Source organism: Nomascus leucogenys, chromosome 22a (assembly GCF_006542625.1).
Source record: "Nomascus leucogenys isolate Asia chromosome 22a, Asia_NLE_v1, whole genome shotgun sequence".
In the NCBI taxonomy this organism is placed as follows: domain Eukaryota; kingdom Metazoa; phylum Chordata; class Mammalia; order Primates; family Hylobatidae; genus Nomascus; species Nomascus leucogenys.
The window spans coordinates 9,086,200-9,109,768 of record NC_044402.1 but is presented as its reverse complement, the minus strand read 5'-3'; the positions used below and the strand labels follow the sequence as shown (position 1 = coordinate 9,109,768).

Genomic DNA, 23,569 nt, shown 5'->3' with positions numbered 1-23,569 from the left:
CTCTCCCTCCCTCTCCCCTCCCTACCTGTCTCCCTCCCTCTCCCTCCCTCTCTCTCCTCCCCCCCTTTCTCTCTCCCTCTCTCTTTCTCTCTTTTTGAGACAGAGTCTCCCTCCAGCCTGGAGTGCAGTGGCGCGATCCTGGCTCTCACTGTTGGGTGCCCGCCACTATGCCCGGCTAATTTTTGTATTTTTAGTAGAAACGGGGTTTTTCCATGTTGGCCTGGCTGGTCTGGAACTCCTGGCCTCGAGTGATCTGCCCGCCTTGGCCTCCCAAATTGCTGGGATTACAGGCCTGAGCCACTAGGCCCTGCCTTTTCTCTCCTTTTCTGTTTCTCAGCCTCCAACTTCATATTTCTGTTTATATTCTTTCTGGCCCCTGTTCCCCAGGGAGTTTCACAGAAGAGTCACAGGCCTCTAGCACAGTCATCTAGAATGCTAGCCACCTCTTTTCCATCCAGCGTCTTGGAATTAGTCTCCCCCAGACCTTGCTGCCTGAGCTTCTGGTCTGCAGGGTCACAGGTGCCTTCTGCAGCCCCCTCCAGCCAGGCTTGTTTTTGTTTGTCCTTTGCTTTATAAACACAGACAAACAGGCTTTTATTTGGAATTCACTGTCCTCATTCAAGAGGTGGCATTAGGTGAGTGTAGGAACGGTGATGGGGACAGGATACCAGAGTCCAGCAGGCCGCGGTCACGGAGAATCCTCCACAATCTCCCAGAGTGTGGACTTTCCGGGACAGCCTTGCGTCTTCCCTGCCGATCGGGCAGCCTTGGAACCTGGCACACTTTTATTAAAGATATGTCCAGTTTTAGTGGCCACCAAACTTTTCAAAGGTTGTTGGTATTTGAGAGAAGTCTCCATCACCAAAATAATAAAAGGAATTCAGATCAAAACAATGAGTTAGTACGTGAACCTATGAAATGAGGAAAGATTACAGTAAAATCCAAGGCTGGTGAGGGAGGAGAGAAGACAGGATGTGCAGTGGCATAGTCTTGGCTCACTGCAGCCTCAACTTCCTGGGCTCAAGCCATCCTCCCACCTCTGCCTCCCGAAGTGTTGGGACTACAGGCGTGAGCCACCACACCTGAGCTTTGGGGGTATAAATTGGTAAAAAGAAATTTGGTAATCTGTGTTAAGAAACTTTAAGATACTCACACCATTTTTTTTTTTTTTTTTGAGTTGAAGTCTCTCTCTGTTGTCCAGGCTGGAGTACAGTGGCGAGGTCTCCACTCATTGCAACATCCACCTCCTAGGTTCAAGCAATTCTCCTGCTTTAGCCTCCCTAGTAGCTGGGATTACAGGCATGTGCCACCACCTCCGGCTAATTTTTATATTTTTAGTAGAGACGGGGTTTGACCATTTTACCCAGACTGGTCTCGAACTCCTGGCCTCAGGTGATCTGCCCGCCTTGGCTTCCCAAAGTGCTGGGATTATAAGTGTGAGCTACCGTGCCCAGCCAGATACACATACCTTTTGATCCAGTAATTCCACTGCTGAAAATCTATCCCAAAGAAAGAATCTGAAACGTGGAAAAAGCTTTGTGTCTGGAGAAGTAAACCAAGCTGCCATACATGAAAGAGAAATTGGAAATAACCTAAATGTCCAACAAAAGTGGACGACGATTCAAGTAAACCAGGGTCCACCCGCCACTTAAAATTGATGCTGCCATGGAGAACCATGTTGGTAAGAGTACAGTAACCTGGGAGTGCGGGTGATCCCGTGCTGAGACAAAAAGCAGGATTCAAAGCTGAATCCACAGCATGATCACAAAAAAGATGCTACACAAAGTAAAAGTTACACAGAAAATACCCGCACAGTGCCTGCCTTTGTATGGTTGGAACCATGGGCAAAGTTTTTCCTCCTTTATCCTTCCACTTCTCTTTTGCCTTCTAATTTTCTTGAAAGAGTGCGATTTTACTTTTAGAATAGAATAAAAGTCACTTTTTTTTTTCCTTTTTAAAGTGGCTGTGAAAGTGACACAGGCTCTGGGAAGAGAAGTAAGGAGGACTGCTGGGAAGGTTTCCAGGCTCTCGGATGAGCAGGGGCTGTGATATGAAAGTGATCAAGAGGTGAGTGTGTCGGGGGTAGGGACGGAGCATGGGTTTTGGAGAAAAGTGTAGCTGGATTCCAATCCGGCTTCCGTTCCATGAGGTGGGGCCGTGCTGGGCTCCGCCAAAGGCTTGCTGCTGCTTTAGCTGTTAAACACAGGCTTGGTTTCCTCAGCAGCTGACCCAAGCACTGTGTATCTGTGGTCGTCACTATGCTCCTGTGTACTGATGAAACAAGGAACATATGCAGTACATTCTCATTGGAGAGAAAGCTACTTCCCGATGGGTGTCTTAGCCCAAGCTGGATGCTCTGTGAGCCAGCACCTGAGCACCTGAGCAGTAGTTGCAGCCCTGGGCTTCACCTGCTCACACAGGGCTGTGTTTGGACAGGTGCGTCCCAAAGCATGCTCCATGGAGCACTGTCCCCAAGATGGTCCAAAATGCTTGACACATGTATTGAGCACCTACTGTGTACCAGGGCTGTAAATTCCTCAAGGGCAGGGAGCAGATCACCCAGCAAGAGTCTCACTACAGGGCCAGGTGTGGTGGCTCATGCCTGTAGTCCCAACACTTTGGGAGGCAGAGGTGGGAGGATGGCTTGAGCCCAGGAGGTTGAGGCTGCGGTGAGCCACGATTATGCCACTGCACTCCAGCCTAGGTGACAGAGTGAGACCCTGACAAAAAAAGAAAGAAAGAACAAGCGAATGAACAAAAGAAAGAAGGAGAGAAAGAGAAGAGAAGAGAAGAGAAAAGAGAACAGAAGAGAAGAGGAAAAAGAAAAGAAAAGAAAAGAAAAGAAAAGAAAAGAAAAGAAAAGAAAAGAAAAGGCTTACCACAGTCGAGGAGCTCAGCATCTTAACTTTCATTCATTCAATCCGTCCTTCATTAGAGGCTGATCCTTGGTGAAATTGGCACATTGAAGAAGCTTATTTTAGTTGACCCTTCATCTTCTGTATCACAGCTTCTCTTCTCTTGCTAGAAATTCATTCTCCTTCCCTCCTTCCGTACAGTGCTAGCTAATAGAATATTCAATGAGGATGGAAATATTCTAAAATGTGTGCTATCCAATGTGATTACCACTAGCCACATGTCACCATTGGGCACCTGAAGTGTGTCTAGTGCCACCAAACTACTGAATTTTTAATTGTAATAAATTTTAATCTAAACCAAATAGCCACATATGGTTAGTGAGTACAGTATTGGACAGCACAGCTCTGTAAAAACCTGTCCTCAGTTTTGCCTCTGATCTCACTCAAACTCAAATCCATCTTTTGTGTCCACCCTGTGATGAGCCCTTCAGGCCTTGCTCTAGATGTCACTTCAGTAGCATGCTGGAGTCAGCCTCCACTGGCTGGCACCAGCTTGCACCAGCTTGCAGGAGCACACCTGTGCATCTCTTCCCAACCTGCAGTGACTTCACATTGGTAGCTTGACATCAGCAGCTATGGAAGCATTTACACCATGGGAATGGGCAAACACTACACATCAGGTCTGTTTTCCGCCAGAGCCAGTCATTAAATGGCAGCGTTTACACCATGGGAGTGGGCAGACACTACACATCAGGTCTGTTTCCCCCAGAGCCGGTCATTAAATATTTTCCAGTGTATACATGAGTCACAGGGCCAGGACTTGCATGCCCCACAGACTGTCTCCTCCAGCCTTGCTCACCCCCATCCTGACTCTGCTGTTATTCACCTGGCTTCCCAGTGTCAGGTTGGGCTCTTGGACTGGGCTCCTGTGGCTTCCAGGGCTTCCAGTTCTCACTGGACTCTCATGCTGCAGTTTTATGTCTGCTTCCTCCATTAGTTTTATAATCTCTTGAGAGTAGGTAGCTCCTGTGAGCTGTGAGGTGCTGAATCCCCAGGGCCTAGCACGTAGTAGGCAATCAATAAGTAGGTATGGAATAAATAAAGACAGCATGGTGGAAAGAGTGTGCAACTGGGAGCCTATATCTGGGGCCCTAAGTTGGAATCTCGCTCCGCCTCTTACCAGCTGTGTGATATTGAATCTGGCCCCTCTGTGAGTCAGTGTCCTTATGTGTCACATGGGCATAATAATCCCTTTCCTGTCCACCTCATGGGGATATTGGAAGGGTCACGTGAAATATAGGAGTGCTTTAAAAGACCATACAAATAAACAAATTGCTTTTGAAAGTCCAGGAAAGCTGAGCATGATTGTGTGCCCCTCTAGTCCCAGCTACTCAGGAGGTGGAGGTGGGAGGATTGCTTAAGCCCAGGAGATTGAGACCAGCCTGGGCAACACAGTGAGACCCCATCTCTAAAAAAAGAAAAGAGAAGAAAGTCCTGGGACATTGTGAATTCCGTTTGGCCTTTTGCCATCTTGGGTTTGTGAATCACACGGGCGAAAGAGGACCACAGGGAATCTGCATTCTCCCAGTGTGTTAAATGAAATGGGACAAGCACAACAACCTGCAAGGAAGGGAGAGGGGGTTGCACGTGCAGCCGGCCGGGCAGGTGGCCTTGAAGGACAGGCTGCAAGCCCCTTTCTCTTCCTCAGCAGAAGAGTTCAGCCTGGCTGCGCCTGAAGGTGGTTCTGTCCATGGCCTTGGACGAGGAAGGAGGGACTGATGGTTCACGCTGAGCTCTTGGATGAGAAATGGTTTATTTCTGGCATTTAAGAAAGAAGTTCTCTCTTTAAAACCCACAAATATTTGTTAATTATTTTTCTCCTTGAGAAATGTTTTCCTGAAATCTGCGATGCGCAGGCTCGTCATGGGCATTTCAGCTTCTGTGGCCTGTGAAAGTTGACTGTGAACGAGGGCTGCTCCAAAGGGGTTAATTGCATCTAGGCATTGGAAAGTGATTATCTAATTACACTTTGAAATGGAATGGTAAAAACACTGGGTGACAGACTGTCTGTAGGAGGGTCCCCTGAGGTGTTCTCCATTTATTGCTAATCATCTTCTCTGCCCAGGCTGTGCCTGCCTCCAGCAGAGCCCGCCTCAGACCTCGCTCTCCGGAACTCTGGCTTCGCTCAAAGATTTGTCAAACAGACCTCCCCCTCGGTGTTCCGTGCCCTGCCTGAACTCTGCAGTCGAGCCTGGATGTCTTGGAAGACTTTCGTCACTTGTCTTCAGCTCCGCAATTTCTATTTAAAATTGAAAGGTTATTTCTATTCTTAGAACCATGAAATCAAAGAAATGTGAACTGTTGGGAGTTAATTCTAGATATTTATGAATATTGCCCAGAATATTTGGGTTGGAGACCCAGCATACCAGCCAGAAAGCACATGTATTGTACCCCTCGCATTTAAGTCTGCCGGCGTTTATTCAGTCATCTGAGCCAGGCCCCTGCTAGACATTTTGGTAATGGAGAGGTGAGGCTGATGAGTACCTTGCTGTAAAGCCACCTTCAGGCTGGAGGGGCACTGCTGGGTGAATGCACATTAATGTAGCTCTTTGTAACTTAGAGAGTTCTCCTCATTCCCTCCTGGCCATTTTATAGACGAGAAAACCAAGGCTCAGACTTGCTTAAGAGACTTACCGGAGCCCCTCAAAGCCAGGCTTCCTGACATTAAAAGCCACTGTTGCCTGCTGCCCTGGGTAAGCAGCTGTCTGTGCTGGATGCCAGGGAGAATGGAGAAGATGGTACGCGTTTCCGTGGGAGGCAAGGAGGGAAATTTCATAGAGGAGGTGGCATCTGAGTATGATTTTAACAGCAGGGGCCAGGCCAGGGAAGGCACAGAGAAAGGCAAGTGCACATGGACTTTGGGGACCAGCAAGTTGGCAGGAGTGATGTGAGACCTTTTTTTCTTCTTATTTTAAAGTTTTGAATGATTCCTTCATTCAGCAATAAACACTCAGTGAGCACCTATCATGTGCTGGTGCATGGAGAGAAACAAAACAGCCCAGGTAGTCACTTCCATATTCTTGCAGAATAGTTCCAGTCTTTTGGGCAAGACAGGATGTGCTCAGAGCTGGGTATTGGGAGACAATGCCGAAGAAGGCTGCAGGCATAAAGACGGGTGAACAGGTTTGAAAGCAGCTTAAGCTGAAATTCCAGAATTACTTCCGCTTCTGTTTTGGTCCAGAATCAAGGTGCTGGAGTTACTCGATTTCCCCTCTAGATTGCTTTTGTGGGGCAACACTTTAATATTTTGCCCTCAGCAGAGGTTCCACAGTGATGCAAGAGCCACCCAAGGAACATCACTGCATTTTTTTTTTTTTTTGTAAAATGACTATTGGGGATATAATTCATTACACTGCTCAATGCCACTTATGCAAATATCTCTATGACAAATGCATTCTAGGGCACTGGGCCAAGAAAAATTGGTTCTCTTGACACACAGGCTGGTCCTACCTCTAAGACAATAAGAACTCCATGGCCAGCCGGCCTTTGCTCCAGACTCCAGCTGTTGGGAAGCTCAGAACAAGATTTCGGGCTTAATTTCTATAGCATTACCTGTAATATTACACCTCCCTGCTTGATCTGATTTTACTCTGTTTTTATTGTAAGATATTCTTCTGGAAAGAGAGGTGGCGAGAAAGGGGAGTGATGAAATCAATCAATAAATGGTTTGAAATAGCTTCTGGCACTATTAAATAGAGTTTGCATATATCTCTCCAGCACCATTTCCAAAACTCTGTTCCATGGCACACAAAGGTTCCGTAAGATGTTCGTGGGTATTCCAAAGGACAGGAGCTCTCACAGCTGGTGGCATTGTTCGTCTTAAATTCATTTTAAAGTGTACATTAGAAAAATGCAAAAAATTTGTAGAGTGGTTCTAATTATTAAACAGAAGAGGCTGTGTGGTATAACAGTTAGGAGCACCGGCTCTGGAACCAGATCCCCAGGTTCAACCTGACCTGGAAATTACTTGACCTCTTTGTGACTCAGTTTCTTCATTCATAAAATGACCCCGATTGTGGTATCAGCCTCAGAGAGTTAGAACAGTGCCTGACACATGATACGCCTTTGACTACTGGTAGTTTTTATTAGTTTTATTTTATTTTATTTTTTTGAGACAAAGTCTCACTCTGTTGCCCAGGCTGGTGTGCAGTGGTGTGATCTCAGCTCACTGCAACCTCCGCCTCCCACGTTCAAGCGATTCTCCTGCCTCAGCCTCCCTAGTAGTTGGGATCACAGGTGTGCACCACCGCGCCCAGCTAATTTTTGTATTTTTAGTAGAGACAGGGTTTCACCACGTTGGCCACGCTGGTTGTAGCTTTTATTTCTAAGTGCCGATCTTCCTTTGGGAAAGGGTCTCCTGCACTTGACAACAACAGGAAGTCCCCTGACAAATCACCTTAGGCAGGAAGCGTGAGGTTCGGCAGCAGGTTGTATATTTTGCCTCTCGCTGCCAAGCTGTGTGCGTTTCTATTTGACAATTGCCGGTCTTTGTTATGCATTTTATCTCATGATTTTAATATTTATTGGTGCAATTATTCAATGTTTACTTTATATTAAGCATATGAATCAAATTTTGATCATTTCTTACAGCAATTAATTCAACTCTGAGATCATTTTTTTTTCTGTCTGCTTTAACTTAAACAGTATCACATGAGCCTCGATTGGCATCCTGACAAAAACAGAACAATTTAAATAACATGCGGTGGTCAGACAAGTTTGGGAAATGCTGCCTGAGGTTGTATTTTCATCGCATATGACCCCTTTGAGCAAGTCTGCTTCGGATGCAGACACAGCACCAGCCAACGTGGCCTTCCAAAACACCACCATCCCTTATATGAAAATTTGATGGGTCTAAGCCATGGGTTTTGTTTTTTTTTTCCCATGGGTAACAGGTCTGCCCACCTGTTCTCAGCTTTAAAGCAATGCCTATGTGTTTATCATTCATCCATTCAGGAATTATTTACTGAGTGTCCCCTGTGTGCCAGGCACCATCTTACACACTGGTGACATGGAGTTCTGCCTTCCATTATTCAGAGCCGCGCTGTCCAGTACGGTAGCTGTAAGCCACATATGCCTGTTAAGCACTGAGATGTGGCAGGTCTGAAGTGAGGCACGCCGTGCCTGTTAAATACACACTGGGCCTCAAAGGCTGGGCGTGAAAAGGAATGCAAAATATCTGTTAAATAATGCATATATATAATATATTAGAAACATATAATAATTTAAATAATTAATGTTGGTTACATGTTGAAATAATATTTGGGGTATATTGGGCTAAATTTAATGTATTATTAGAATTAATTTCACTTTCTTTTTACTTAAACTAATTAATTGTTTATTTCTTAACTAATTAATTATTTATTTATTTTTGAGACAGAGTCTCACTCTGTCACCCAGGCTGGAGTGCAGTGGTGCGATCATAGCTCACTGCAGCCTCCAATTCCTGGGCTCAAGTGATCCTCCCACCTCAGCCTCTTGAGTAGCTGGGACTACAGGTGTGCACCATCATGCCCAGATAATTTTTTAATATTTTGTAGAGACAGGATCTCACTTTATTGCCCAGACTGGCCTTGAACTCCTGGCTTCAAGTGATTCCCTGCCCTGCAATCTCCCAAAGTGCTGGGACTACAGGTATAAGCCACTGCACCTGGCCTCTTTTTTACTTTTTAATGTGGCTACTGAAAAATTTTAGATTATATACCTGGCTCACATTCTGTTTCTGTTGGACAGTGCTGGCCTAGAAGGTTCACAGACATGTAATTAATTTAATCCAGTACAACAAGGGAAATCCTATAATTTTCCAAATCTCCTCCCCACCCTTTTGCCCCACTGCTGGGGCCTGACATGAGGAGGCCTCCCCAGAGGTCGGATGGAGAGATCAGCCAAGGTCCTAGCTGGGTGGAGAGGCACGAGACCCTTACTGAAGTCAGGGTCAGGAAACTGGAGTTGGAATCCAGGGAATTGGGAGTGAACACAAACACACTGGGAGCAGATGGTAGTGTGTGGCTGTAGAAGTCAGCTGTTGCTGGGTGACAAACAATCCCAGATCCTCAGGGACACACCACAATATGCATTTGTTTCTCTCACACACCTCTGCAGGTTGATGTAAGCAGGACTTGGCTGGGTTTGGCTTCTCTCTGAGGACTAGGCTCAGATCTACTCCAAGGGTGTTATCCCAGGGTCCAGGCTAAAGGGGCAGCAAGTTATTATTTAAAAGTCAAAAGATAACAGAAGCTGGCAAAGTTGCACAGAAAAGGAATGCTTATTTACTGCTGGTGGGGATGTACATTAGTTCAGCCATTGTAGAAAATGGTTTGGCGATTTCTCAAAGTACTTAAAACAGAATTACCATTTGACCCAGCAGTCCCATTACTGAGTATATACCCAAAGGAATGTAAATTGTTCTACTATAAAGACACATGCACGTGTATGTTCATCACAACACTATTCACAAGAGCAAAGACATGGAATCAACCTAAATGCCCATTAACAGTGGACTGGATAAAGAAAATGTGGTACATATACACCATGGACTACTATGCAGCCATGAAAAAGAATGCGATCATGTCCTTTGCAGCAACATGATTGCAACTAGAGGTCATTATCCTAAGTGAACTAGTGCGGGAACAGAAAACCAAATGCTACATGTTCTCATTTATAAGTAGGAGTTAATACTGAGTACATACGGACACAAAGAAGGAAACAACAGACACCAGGGCTTACTTAGGGGTGGAAGGTGGGAGGAGGGTGAGGATTGAAAAACTACCTATTGAGTATTATGCCTAGTACCTGGGTGTGTGGACCCTGTTGTGATCTGTGCATTTGAGGGATCTAGGTTGCACGTTCCTTATGAGAATCTAGTGCCTGATGACCTGTCACTGTCTTCCATCACCCCCAGATGGGACCATCTAGTTGCAAGAGAACAAGCTCAGGGCTCCCACTGATTCTACATGATGGTGAGTTGTATAATTATTTTATTATATATTACAATGGAACTAAAGTGCCCAATAAATGGAATGTACTTGAATCATCCCCAAACCATCCCCCTATGCAGTCTGTGAAAAAATTGTCTTCTATGAAACCAGTCCCTGGTGCCAAAAATATGGGGGACTGCTGCTTTAAGGGGTCCGTGGGAGAGTCTGCCCCATGCCTCCCTCCTGGCTTCTAGTGGCTGCCAGGAGTCCTCGGTGTTCTTGCCTCATGCTGTGTCGCTCCCACCTCTACCTCCATCTTCACACGGCCTTCTCCCTGGACCTTCCTGGGTCTCTGTGTTACATCTCCCTCACCTTTCTCTTACAAGGGTGCAAGTCCTAGATCCAGGATGATCTCATCTTGAGATGCTGTACTTAATTACATCTGCAAAGACCCTATTTCCAAGTTTAGTCGCATTCACTGGTACCAGGGGTCAGGATTTGGATATATCTTTTTGGGAGACACAATTCAACACATGCAGGTGGACTGCCGCGTGGGCCATGGAGAAGAAAGTGTGTGTGGGCAGGTGCAGGGCACGATAGTGGCAGAGAGTGAGCAGGCTGCCACCTCTTCTGGGAAGGAGGCTGGTGGCAGGGTGTTCTGCAGGGAAGCATGCCCTTGAGGGGGGGTCTTGAAGGTGGAGTAGAGCGTAGGGGACATGGAGAGAACACCCGAGGCAGAGGAAATGAAATAAGCAAACCACAGACCTGTCCAACAGCCTGCGGGCAGCTTTGGCGGTCCTAACTCACTGGCTTTGAAGTGGCTGGAGTATACACAGGGTGTGGAAGTGTGGAGAGGGAAGGCCAGGGAATGAGGCAGGGAGTCTGGATACCACGTCGTGGTGTTTCACAGAGGAAATGCCTAATCGCTCATTTTCTTTGCTTTATATTTGAGATCCTGGGTGGGGAGTGTCAGAGACCAGCTAGTTGTTCATTTTTCCTCCTGGGCACATAACTGAACTACAAGTCCCAGGCTTCCTTGTAGTTAGGTGCCACCATATGACTGAGTTCAATGGAATGTGGGAGAGATGAGGTATGCCCCTTCTAGACAAGGTCATGGAAACCTCCCTGTTACTCTCCATACTCCCTTGTCCTTCATCTACCTGCTGAACGCAGATGGGACAGTGCGGGACCCTGAGCCCCAGATGGAGGAGGCCTGGCTGGGGGGATCACTGCATGGAGCAGAACACCCTCACCCACCCATGCTGGGCTGCGTTGTGTGTTATTTGTTTCTTATTTAAAAAAATTATAGAGACTGGGTCTCACTATGTTGCTCACACTGGTCTGGGCTCGCGCGACCCTCCCACCTTGGCCTCCTAAAGTGCAGAATTACAGGTGTGAGCCCCTGCGAGAGGCCTATATTGTGTGTTACTGAGGGAAGCCACTGACAGGTGGGAGTTGATCACAGCAGTGGTCTACTCTGACCTTAATAACCACTTCCCTGCTGCCAGTGCAAAGAATCCTCTGCAAACAACTGAGCCACATGAGGCAAAGGACTCTGGGGGGGAGTGGAATGGGGCCAGATAGAGGCCTGGGCAGGGATAGGCTCTAGTGCCTCAGAGGAGGTAGTCTCCATCTGCCCCACAGGGGGTCAGGGGAGGTGGCCTGAGAAGATTAAATCCCACGGGACCAGCCAGGGCAGGCACGCCTCCTAAGCAGATGCAAAGTAGATGGATGTGGAGCCAAGGATAGGGAATTCCAGCTGGAAGTCTCTACATGGGGCCCCGAGTCCTCAGCAGCCAGGGGGAGCAGCTGCTGCAGGAGTGGGAGTGAAAGCACGGGTTGGAGGTGAAGGTCAGGCACTCGGCCTTTGTCCAGATCAAAGCAGGCACAGGCTGGAATCGGGGGAGATGTCAGGGTCCCCTCATAGAGCCAAACCCCCTGGAGGTCTCTACATTCTGCTTGGTGAGGATGAGCATGAAATGAGAAGGCATATGCCAGGGTGCCCTAACAAAACAGGCTGAAACCAGGATGTCCTGATGGAGGCAGCAGGTGTCATTCATTCATTTACTCATTCATTTATTCATCCACACACGTTTTCTCAATACCTACTGTGTGCCCCGCCCTGAGCCAGAGAAGGGGAAGGCATACAGGCCAACGTATCTGCATCAACGTAGAGCAAGCTCAGAGCTCTGAAGGGAGGAGAGGGGTGTAGAGGAGGGTCCGGGATGGCATCTTTCCGGAACCCTGGGGCACATGGTTCTGATGGCAGTGGCCACCTTGAAGTCAGCCCCTCCACCCCGAGAGTGAGTCACAGCAGGCTCACCAGCTAGGGGATGTGCTCTGCTCACTCACCAGTGAAAGCCTCCTTTGTCCCTCCTCTATAGGGAAGGACAATGTCGTGCCCTGGTTCCTTTGTGTTCAGGGGCCAGCAGGCTCTTGGTGAGTGTTAAATGCAATAATACCGACTCATCTTAACAGTCTCTGCTGCTTTGGTGCCCACTGGTAGCTCAAGAATTCACACACACACACACACACACACGCACACACACACCCCCATGGGGTCTGGCAGATGCAATTAGCCTCTGGGTCCCTCAGAATTAGATGCAGGTGGCTAATTGTCCGTGCCAGGAGGCAACTGTGGCACAATTAGTCATGTCTCCTTCCCCACTCGGGGCTAATAATGGGTGGAAATCTGCAGGGGGAGCAGAAATCTGAGGGGGCTCAGGCTCTCCTTGGCCCTGGGCTGTGACGGGCAGCTCTTGGTGACATTGCTCTTCCCTGGGCCTGGGAAAAGCTGTGGGGTGGGCAAGAAGGGAAGGCGGAGGGGGCAGCTTTTCTGGGGATCTGGGCTGTGGTGCCCCTCCATCCCCTCCCCAGCCCTGCCAGCACACGGGCTTCTGTGCATCCGAATTTATTAATGATGCCAACCCCTTGCATGCGTGTAGCTTATTAGAATCTCAAAGCCCTTTTGCATACATTATTGCATTGCACAGCCACATGACCAGGAGGCAGGCGTAGTTATCACATCCCATTTTACAGATAAGAAAATGGAGGTTCTACTTGCAGAGCCTGTATTAGAATACAGGCCTGGCCAGGCGCAGTGGCTCACACTTGTCATCCCAACATTCTGGGAGGCCGAGGCAGGCAGATCGCCTGAGGTCAGGAGTTCGAGACCAGCCTGGCCAACATGGTGAAACCCCCATCTCTACTAAAAATACAAAAATTAGCTGGGCATGGTGGTGCGTGCCTGTAACCCCAGCTACTCAGGAGGCTGAGGCAGGAGAATCTTTTGAACCTGGGAGGTGGAGGTTGCAGCGAGCTGAGATCGCACCACTGCACTCCAGCCTTGGCAACAAAGTGAGTGTCCGTCTCCAAAAAAAATAAATAAGTAAATAAAATAGAATAAAATAAAACAAAATAAAATAAAATAAAATAAATAAATAGAATGCAGGCCTGCCTGATGCCAAGCCTGTGTGCTGCTTTTCTGCTGCATCATGCTGCCTTTTGTCCCTCCTGCCCTTACTTTCTGGTGGGGGCAGAGAGATGGCTCCCTAGAAACTGGAAGATAGCTTAGGGCAGAGCAGACTTGGGAAAGTCCCGAGGTGAAAGTTGCTTCAGCAAACAAGTTCTGCAGTTGTCCCCTGTTCAAACCCCATCCAAGGTGTGGTGGAGGATACAGAGAGGAAGTAGCATAATCCCTGCTTATCAGGAGTTTACAGTCCAGTGGAGAGAATCAGCTATGTACATAATATCCATTCTGTGAGAGAGAATGTGTGCTTCACAGAGGGCTCTGTGTGCTTCCCTGAATCCAGAAACTTGTTGAGTGTCTTTGGTGTTGCCTCTCTGGGTCTCAGTTTCCCCAGCTTAAGTTTCCTCAGCAGAGTGTTCAGCCTCATTGATGACTCAGGCTTTGTTCAGTTCTTTCTACTGATTTCCAACAGAGCTGTGGATTTCAATAAGGAAGAGATTAATTCTGGTAGAGGGAAGAGGATGGAGGAGGGTGCACGAAGAAGCAGCATCGGAATTGGGCTTGAGAGGGAGACAGGAGAGCAGGGCTGCATCCTAACCTAGGCTGTGGTTATGGTTGTGAGTGGCAAACTTGCTTGTGGTTGCAAGTGGCAGAAACCTAAATTTACGGGCATCGAAGTGAATGTATTGGCTGGCATATCATGGTAGCGGGTCTCCAAAGGCAGCTTCTTAATGACTCATGTCTTCCGTATACATGCCCTTGTGTAGCTTCCTCCCCTTGGATCTGGGTTGGCCCTGAGACTTGCTGGTAACACATGGACATGGCTGGTAACCCATGGAAATAACGCTGCTGGCCTCCAAGGCAGAAGTTTCAGCTCTCACCTTGTTCCCTCAGAACACTCGCTCTAGGGGAAGCCAGACACTAAGTAGGAAGTCCTGTTCTCCCGAGACCTCCATTCCATGAGGAAGTCCACACAAGCCATGTGGGAGGCTGCATGGAGAGAGATGCCTGGCCAGTCCCCAGCTCATCCAGCTTGATTGGCATCCGAACACAATAGTGTCAACGACCATGAGCAAGACCACCTAGCTGTGAGCTCATCAACCCACAGAACCATGCAGATAATAATAAATGTTCTACACCACTGTATTTTGAGACGGATCATTTGCAGAATCAGAATACATATGTAATGTAACAGTCCAGGGAGATTTAGTTTCAGGCACTGCTGGATCCAGGAGCTCAAAGAATATCACTGGGTCTTGTTTTTTCCCTGTCTCATGTCTTGCTCTCTTGTGCTGGCTTCTTTTCTAAACCACCCCTCTCCACTGGCTATCCCCCAGAACTCCCAGACTGGTTTCACCCCTGCTTCCAGCAACGCCAGTGAACAAACCTACTGCTGCTCACTACTTTCAACAAAAGTCCTGGAAATACACCTCATTGGCTGGTAACAGGCTCTTTTTTGAAACGTTCCTGATGTGGCCAGAAAGGAGGGGTATGGAAGGAACATTCTCTACCCCTCCAAGATGGAATGAGCATGAGCTCTGCCCAGATCAAGTCCTGAGTGTGGGGGAAGACATCTCTTAAGAAGATCTCTAGGCCGGATGCGGTGGCTCATGCCTGTAATCCCAGCATTTTGGGAGGCCAAGGCAGGCAGATTATGAGGTCAAGAGATGGAGACCATCCTGGCCGACATGGTGAAGCCCCATCTTTACTAAAAATACAAAAATTAGCTGGGCGTGGTGGCGTGCACCTGTAGTCCTAGCTATTCAGGAGGTTGAGGCAGGAGAATCACTTGAAGCTGGGAGGCAGAGGTTGCAGTGAGCCAAGATTGTGCTATTGCACTCCAGCCTGGTGACAGAGCGAGATTCCATCTATCTATATATATATTTCCCATATATATATGGGAAATATCTATTCTGAGGGGAAACAGACCCTGGATAGACACAAATAGACATCTGTTTCTGTGACCTTGTATAAGACACATAACTTTCCTAAAGCTTGTCCTGCCCAACTCATTGTAGGACTCAGGTTTGAAAACAGCATAAAGAAGCTTGTAAAAGCTGTCACAGAAGAAGTGTCTACCTGGGAGTGGGGGACTGTTTGCATCAGTAGCCATCTGGAGATGGCTCCAGACTAAGCAGGACAAGGTGTGACTGCCCCAAACCCAAATCCTTTTCATAGAGAAGAAGGGAACTAAAACCCAAGGTTTCTGATCAGAAGGCAAAACGGAGTGGCCTCTCAGCAGGAGACACATATCCTATGTTTTCTGGAGTCATGCATTTCTGTACATTAGCAGAGTTTAGGTCATCTGAGAATTCCCAGGAATGAAGGTCTCACATTAAAGTGAGTAGGAAGAGACGTCCTGAAAAACAAAAGCACATCCCGCTGAGGCAAGACAGAGATATCTTTGCTGGAAGGAGGAAGTTTCCCCTGAACTTGCAGAGGGATCAGAGATACTGCACAGGAGGCTCAATCTAGAATGATCAATTTTACTGGAAGACGTGTTGTTTTTTCTTTATTTATTATTCTCCAAAGGCTTTGAACATATCTAAAAAAGGGGACTTTTATATTAGTCAAGGATACAGGGCAAAACCACAAAGCAATATAAAAAATAAGGGTGACTACCTGCTGGGGGTCAGAAAACCAGCACCCTTTCCACGATGAAAGCAACTCGGTTCTTGAGATTCCAGTTATTCCAATCTGGAGTGCAGTGTAAGTGGTACGAATTCCCTCATCCATGTGATAATGCTTCCTTCGATGTATTCATTTATTCACCTGGGCATCCACCCCTTAATCTGTTCACTTAGTCAACTATCCAACAGGTCATACCCACACCAATGTCAGTTAGGGCAAAGCTGCTATGCCTGCTAGAGGCTAGGAGAGAAATTCTCAGAGTAGAGAAATGGTTAAAATAAATCAAAATAAAATCTGAGTTGGCTGTGGTGCTTATTCTTAATGACACACAGGAAACTATAAACCAGCCATGCTACATAATTGACCACTGAGGATTTTTCACTCTCAGTCAGTTTGAGATGTACCGAATCCAATATCATATCAGTGATTTGATTTGTTAATAATCAAATTGCAAATACCTTTTCATTTGGTTTCAAAAAGCAAACAGCCATTCGGAATAATTTTTATGGGTCTTGGAATGCAATACAAACTTAAAATATTGTGTTTGCAAGTCCTATTGGCATGACCGTATTATAATTTATATTGGCCTATTTTGATCTACAGTGGCATAATGAAACTTTAAAAAATATATTCTGCAAAGCTGCATCTAAGCCCAAGCCGGCAGCACAGATTAATGTAAGAACATCATGGGGATTCTTTGCATATTTTTTTACAGAGATTTCTAGAGAACGTTCTACTCACCAAAACTTTAACCTAAGCAAGATTTGCAAAGATTTTCAGACTCCGTCTCTTGTCACCTTTCCAGGCACACTGCCTGATGCCTCTCTTCCTGCCTCACTCTCCCCTATCTCATACATCCCCTATCCTGCCCTCCTATTTGCAATTTTATGAAGCTTTTGTGTGTGTACATGTTTGCATTCTGTTTCTGTTCCCTCCATCTATAATGCCCTTCTTCCCTTTTCTGCTTGGAGGATATCTCTTAGACATTCTTCAGCTCCTGGCTAACATGCTATCCCTTCTGGGAACCTTCTCTGACACCCCCAGAAGTTATTACTTCCATTCTTCCATGGCAGTTGAAAAGGAACTCTATTACAGCTCTTGTCATAATGTGTTACTGTTATGTGTTTACATGCACAAGACTCTGAAGTCCTTGACAGCCTGACCATGATATATTCAATTCAAAAACTCCAGTGCCTACCGCCATGCCTGGTGCATAATACATGCTCTGCAAATGTTTGTGTAATGGTGCTGTGGATGAATGAGTGGGTAGATGGATGGATAAATGGAAAGATCGATGGAAGGATGAGGAGGTAGCAAATGAATGAATGAATGGGTGGAAGGAAGGATGGGTGGGCTATTGGACAGGTAGGTGGATGGATGGATGGATGGATGGATGGATGGGTGGGTGGATGAATGATGGGTTGGTGGATAGATTGACAGAACAGATCCTCCTGGAGGATAATGCTTTCCCTGACATTGGAAGCATTTAAGCACAGGTTGTAGAGAGACTTCAGGACCTAAATGTGTTGTTAGACAAACTAATCTATTAGATGTTTCCAACAAAAAAGCCCTTGATTCCACCATGTTCCTGCAGAGCTATGCTTCAGCACAGAGTTTCAGTAGAGGCTTACTTTACTCGTAAAGCCTGTTTTTTGTTTGTTTGCTTTTTGTTTTTTGGAGACAGGGTCTTGCTCTTCTGCTCAGGCTGGAGTGCAGTGGCACAATCATAGCTCAGTGGATCCTTGAACTCCTGGGCTCAAGTGATCCTCCCACTTCAGCCTCCTGAGTAGCTGAGACTACAGGTGTGCACCAACAAGCCTGGCTAATTTTATTGTATTTTATTTTTGTAGAGTCGGGGTCTCACTGTGTTGCCTGGGCTGGTCTTTAGCTCCTGGCCTCAAGCAATCCTCCTGCCTCAGCCTCCCAAAGCACTGGGATTACAGGCATGAGCCACGGTGCCCAGCCAAGCCTATTTTTCAAAAAGGGTCAGGAAAGGCCTTATTAACAAGAAAACATTAAAACAGAGGCCTGGGGGAAGAACAGCCAGGCCTGGGGAACAGCAAGAGCTGAGCATGCCTGCAACGTCCAGGAACTGCTAGGAGTGTGGCTGGAACAGAGGGCAAGATTTGAGATCTGCCACTTTACGGCTTCTTTTGCGCCTTGCTGAGGGAGATCTTGCTCACTTATTCCCCTATCTTTTATTCATACACTTTTATAGTTTAGAATTTTACTCTTAGCTGTTTGATTTAACTAGAATCTATTATTGTATATGGTGTGAGGTAAAGTTCTAAAATTATTTCTAAATGGAGGACCAATTATCTCAAGGTTATTTCTCGAATAGTCTGTGCTCTCCACTAATGTAAGATGCCATCTTTACCGCCAACAAAATTGTCATTTATCCAACTGTTCTTTTTTGTATTCTCTTTTATTTCATTGATCTATTTGTCTGTTTCTGTGTCTGTTTCTAGTACTTAAGCTACTAGAACATGTAAGATGTTTGATGTTTTTATTCTTCTTGGACTCAAACAGATGGACTTGAAAATCACTTTATCAAGTTCTATAAACTTTTTATTGGGAATACATACCATTTAAAAGTGAATTTGAGGAATACTGACATCTTTATAGCAGAGTACACCATCTAAAAATAGTATGCTCTTGATTTTTTTAAAGCTTTCTTATATCATTGAGAAATGCTTATAGTTTTTTTAAAAAACAGAATGTGCACATTTTTTGTAAAGTTTATTTCTACGTATTTGTCAGTATGTTATTGTTTTTTGTTTTTTGTGAACAGGATTTTTTTCCTATTATATTTTCTAATTGGTCATTGTGTATAGAAAACCTGTTATCAGGATAAATAGCTAATGCATGTGAGGCTTAATACCTAGGTGATGAGTTGACAGGCGCAGCAAACCACTATGGCACAGGTTTACTTATGTAACAAACCTGCACATCCTGCACATGTATTCCAGAACTTAAAATTTTAAAAAAAAGTAATAAAAAAGAAAACCTATTATATATATTCCATAAACTTATTGAAATCTCTTATTCTTTCTAGTGCTTCTTCAGTTAGAAAGCAAATGATCATATTGCCTGCACAAAATAGGAACGTAAATTTCTTGCTTTCTTATATTTATTATTTTATCCCACTTCTCACCTAATTGCTTTGACTAGTACCTCCAGCAAAATGTCGTATAATAAAGATGATAGCATGTATCCTTTTCATGTTCCTGACTTTAATAGGGAGGCTTCTAATGATTCATCATTGGAAATTATGTTTGTGGGGTTTTAGGGCATAGGCTAAATGGTACAAGAAGAAGACTCCAAAATACTATGGCTTAAATAAGACAGAAGCTAACTGATCTCTTACATAAGAGTTCACAGTGATAGTCCCGGGTAGGCAGCACAGGGCTGGTTCTGCTATTCTCCTCAGGTAGCTTCCAAACATGATCAGTCATTGCTGTTTTCCAGCTAGTGGCGGAGAGGAAAGGGATGTCGAGCTTCCTCTTTAAAGCAGTAACAAGGCAATTGTAGGTATGCCTTCTATTCACATCTCATTGGCTGAAATTAATCACCTGACCACTCTCAATGGCCAAGAAGGCTGGGAAATGTAGTCTCTAACTTAGTGACCACACACCCACCTAAAGCTATAGTTCTATAAACTAAAGCTAGGGTTTAGGGACCATTACAAAAGGGAGGAAGTGAGAATGGATGATGGGGGACTACAGCAATCAATGCCACAGTGTTCTCCATCAACATAAGGAAATTTCCTCCTATTTCCAGGTAATAAATTTTTTTTAAAATTTAAATCTGTGGTTAGGTATTTTATTTTACCAGATTATTTTTCAACATATTTTGAGATGACCATATGATTTTCTCTTGTGATCTGTTAATAAAGTGAATTTCCTAATGTTGAACCATATTTGCATTTCTGGGATTAGGCTCTACTTGATTAAGTTGTGTGATTTCCATAACAGACCATTGATTATATTTTATTTAGGATTTGCTTCTATGTTTATAAGTGATACTGACCTGTAGTTCTCTTTATCTGTGCATTATTTTTGTTTTTAATATCAGGGTGATGCCAACCTGAAAGGATGGGCTGGGAAGCTTCCTATGCTCTATAGAAGTCAATGGATCTAAAACTATTTTTTAAAGGTTTGGGGGAATTTTTTCTTAAAACGATCTGGCATGGTGATTTTTCTTTTTTTAAAGAGATAGATCTTTGACTACTGTGGCAGAGACTCCTAATTGTCCACAACCTTGGTTCTCCTTTTTCTAAGATAAGAGAACCCTTGACTTGTAGCGGAGTGAAATGCCTAGAAGGAGACACTTTCCTGGCTTCTCTGTGGCTAGAGGTGGCCAAGTTTCAAAGCCCAGGCTATGAAAAGTTTCAGATTTTCAGTTGTGAAGACAAGTGATGTTTGTGTGCTACTTCTGGCACACGCCTTTAAATGTGGAAGTGTTCCCCTTATTTCCTCAATTTGCTGCCTTGAAAAGGGACTGAGAGGTGGGTCAGGTAGCAAGTTAGGGTGGCAGATCCAGAAGGCAGAAGGAGCCTGGTTCTTAGTGCCATGAAGCTGCCATGCCAGCTCCTAGACAGGTTAGTGGAAGTTTCTCTTTTCTTTGAGCCACTTATTTTGGGTTTTTGCTATAACTGCTAAGCCTACATTTAATTCATATAAGCCAGGGATCCCCAACCCCTGTGGTGGAAGGAGACAGAAGGAGGAAGGAGTGGCAGGCAAGCAAGTGAAGCTTCATCTGAATTTACAGCCACTCCCCATTGCTCGCATTACCACCTGAGCTCTGCCTCCTGTCAGATCGGTGGCTGCATCAGATTCTCACAGGAGCGTGGACCCTATTGAGAACTGTGCATGCAAGGGATCCCTGTGGAGGGAGCCACAGGCAAGCACCAGAGGGCAACCACAAGGAGCTGAGGGAACCCCCAGGTGATCGCCAAGAAGAACTTACAGTCCCAAAGAACCGAATTCTGCCAATAACAGGAATTGCTTGGAAGAGGACACCAAGCTGCAGGTGAGAAAGCAGCCAGCCAACACCCTCAGTGTAGCCTTGTGAAGTCCTGAGCAGAGTCCCGCAATGTCATCATGACACCTGACCTTCTGAACTAAGATAATAAATGGATGTTGTTTTAGGTAGCAGTCTCCAACTTTTTTGGCACCAGGGACCAGTTTCAGGGAAGACAATTTTTTTTTCATGAATCAGGGGTTGTTAGGGGATGGTTTTGGGATGATTCAAGCCTTTTACATTTATTGTGCACTTTATTTATTTTATTTTATTTTTTATTATACTTTAAGTTTTAGGGTACATGTGTACAACATGCAGGTTTGTTACATATGTATACATGTGCCATGCTGGTGTGCTGCACCCATTAACTCATCATTTAACATTAGGTATATCTCCTAATGCTATCCCTCCCCCATCCCCCCACCCCACAACAGGCCCCCATGTGTGATGTTCCCCTTCCTGTGTCCGTGTGTTCTCACTGTTCAATTCCCACCTATAAGTGAGAACATGTGGTGTTTGGTTTTTTGTCCTCGTGATAGTTTGCTGAGAATGATGGTTTCCAGCTTCATCCATGTCCCTACAAAGGACATGAACTCATCATTTTTATAGCTGCATAGTATTCCATGGTGCATATGTGCCACCTTTTCTTAATCTAGTCTATCTTTGTTGGACATTTGGGTTGGTTCCAAGTCTTTGCTATTGTGAATAGTGCCTCAATAAACATACATGTGCATGTGTCTTTATAGCAGCATGATTTATAATCCTTTGGGTATATACCCAGTAATGGGATGGCTGGGTCAAATGGTATTTCTAGTTCTAGATCCCTGAGGAATCGCCGCACTGATTTCCACAGTGGTTGAACTAGTTTACAGTCCCACCAATAGTGTAAAAGTGTTCCTATTTCTCCACACCCTCTCCAGCACCTGTTGTTTCCTGACTTTTTAATGATTGCCATTCTAACTGGTGTGAGATGGTATTTCATTGTGGTTTCGATTTGCATTTTTCTGATGGCCAGTGATGATGAGCATTTTTTCATGTGTCTGTTGGCTGCATAAATGTCTTCTTTTGAGCAGTGTCTGTTCATATCCTTTGCCCACTTTTTGATGGGGTTGTTTGTTTTTTTCTTGTAAATTTGTTTGAGTTCATTGTAGATTCTGGATATTAGCCCTTTGTCAGATGAGTAGATTACAAAAATGTTCTCCCATTCTGTAGGTTGCCTGTTCACTCTGATGGTAGTTTCTTTTGCTGTGGAGAAGCTCTTTAGTTTAATTAGATGCCATTTGTCAATTTTGGCTTTTGTTGCCATTGCTTTTGGTGTTTTACACATGAAGTCCTTGCCCATGCCTATGTCCTATGTCTAGGGTTTTTATGGTTTTAGGTCTAACATTTAAGTCTTTAATCCATCTTGAATCAATTTTTGTATAAGGTGTAAGGAAGGGATCCAGTTTCAGCTTTCTACATATGGCTAGCCAGTTTTCCCAGCACCATTTATTAAATAGGGAATCCTTTCCCCATTTCTTGTTTTTGTCAGGTTTGTCAAAGATCAGATGGTTTTAGATGTGTGGTATTATTTCTGAGGGCTCTGTTCTGTTCCATTGGTCTATATCTCTGTTTTGGTATCAGTACCATGCTGTTTTGATTACTGTAGGCTTGTAGGATAGTTTGAAGTCAGGTAGCGTGATGCCTCCAGCTTTGTTCTTTTGGCTTAGGATTGACTTGGCAATGTGGCCTCTTTTTTGATTCCGTATGAACTTTAAAGTAGTTTTTTCCAATTCTATGAAGAAAGTCATTGGTAGCTTGATGGGGATGGCATTGAATCTATAAATTACCTTGGACAGTATGGCCATTTTCACAATATTGATTCTTCCTATCCATGAGCATGGAATGTTCTTCCATTTGTTTGTATCCTCTTTTATTTCATTGAGCAGTGGTTTGTAGTTCTCCTTGAAGAGGTCCTTCACATCCCTTGTAAGTTGGATTCCTAGGTATTTTATTCTCTTTGAAGCAATTGTGAATGGGAGTTCACTCATGATTTGGCTCTCTGTCTGTTATTGGTGTATAAGAATTCTTGTGATTTTTGCACATTGATTTTGTATCCTGAGACTTTGCTGAAGTTGCTTATCAGCTTAAGGAAATTTTGGACTGAGACAATGGGGTTTTCTAGATATACAATCATGTCATCTGCAAACAGGGACAATTTGACTTCCTCCTTTCCTAATTGAATACCTTTATTCCCTTCTCCTTCCTGATTGCCCTGGCCAGAACTTCCAACACTATGTTGAATAGGAGTAGTGAGAGAGGGCATCCCTGTCTTGTGCCAGTTTTCAAAGGGAATGCTTCCAGTTTTTGCCCATTCAGTATGATATTGGCTGTTGGTTTGTCATAGATAGCTCTTATTATTTTGAGATATGTCCCATCAATACCTAATTTATTGAGAGTTTTTAGCTTGAAGCGTTGTTGAATTTTGTCAAAGGCCTTTTCTGCATCTATTGAGATAATCATGTGGTTTTTGTCATTGGTTCTGTTTATATGCTGGATTACGTTTATTGATTTGCGTTATGTTGAACCAGCCTTGCATCCCAGGGATGAAGCCCACTTGATCATGGTGGATAAGCTTT

The 23,569-nt window shown here is 45.0% G+C and overlaps 1 long non-coding RNA gene across 1 annotated transcript in view; it reads left to right on the top strand.

The window, feature by feature from the left end:
- LOC105737997 overlaps window positions 1–23,569 on the top strand; it is a 47,754-nt gene that overhangs the window by 1,078 nt on the left and 23,107 nt on the right. Inside the window, exons 2-3 of the long non-coding RNA XR_001113718.2 lie at window positions 1,961–2,067; window positions 9,814–9,871. This is a non-coding gene — a long non-coding RNA (uncharacterized LOC105737997). The remainder of the gene's footprint in view (window positions 1–1,960; window positions 2,068–9,813; window positions 9,872–23,569) is intronic.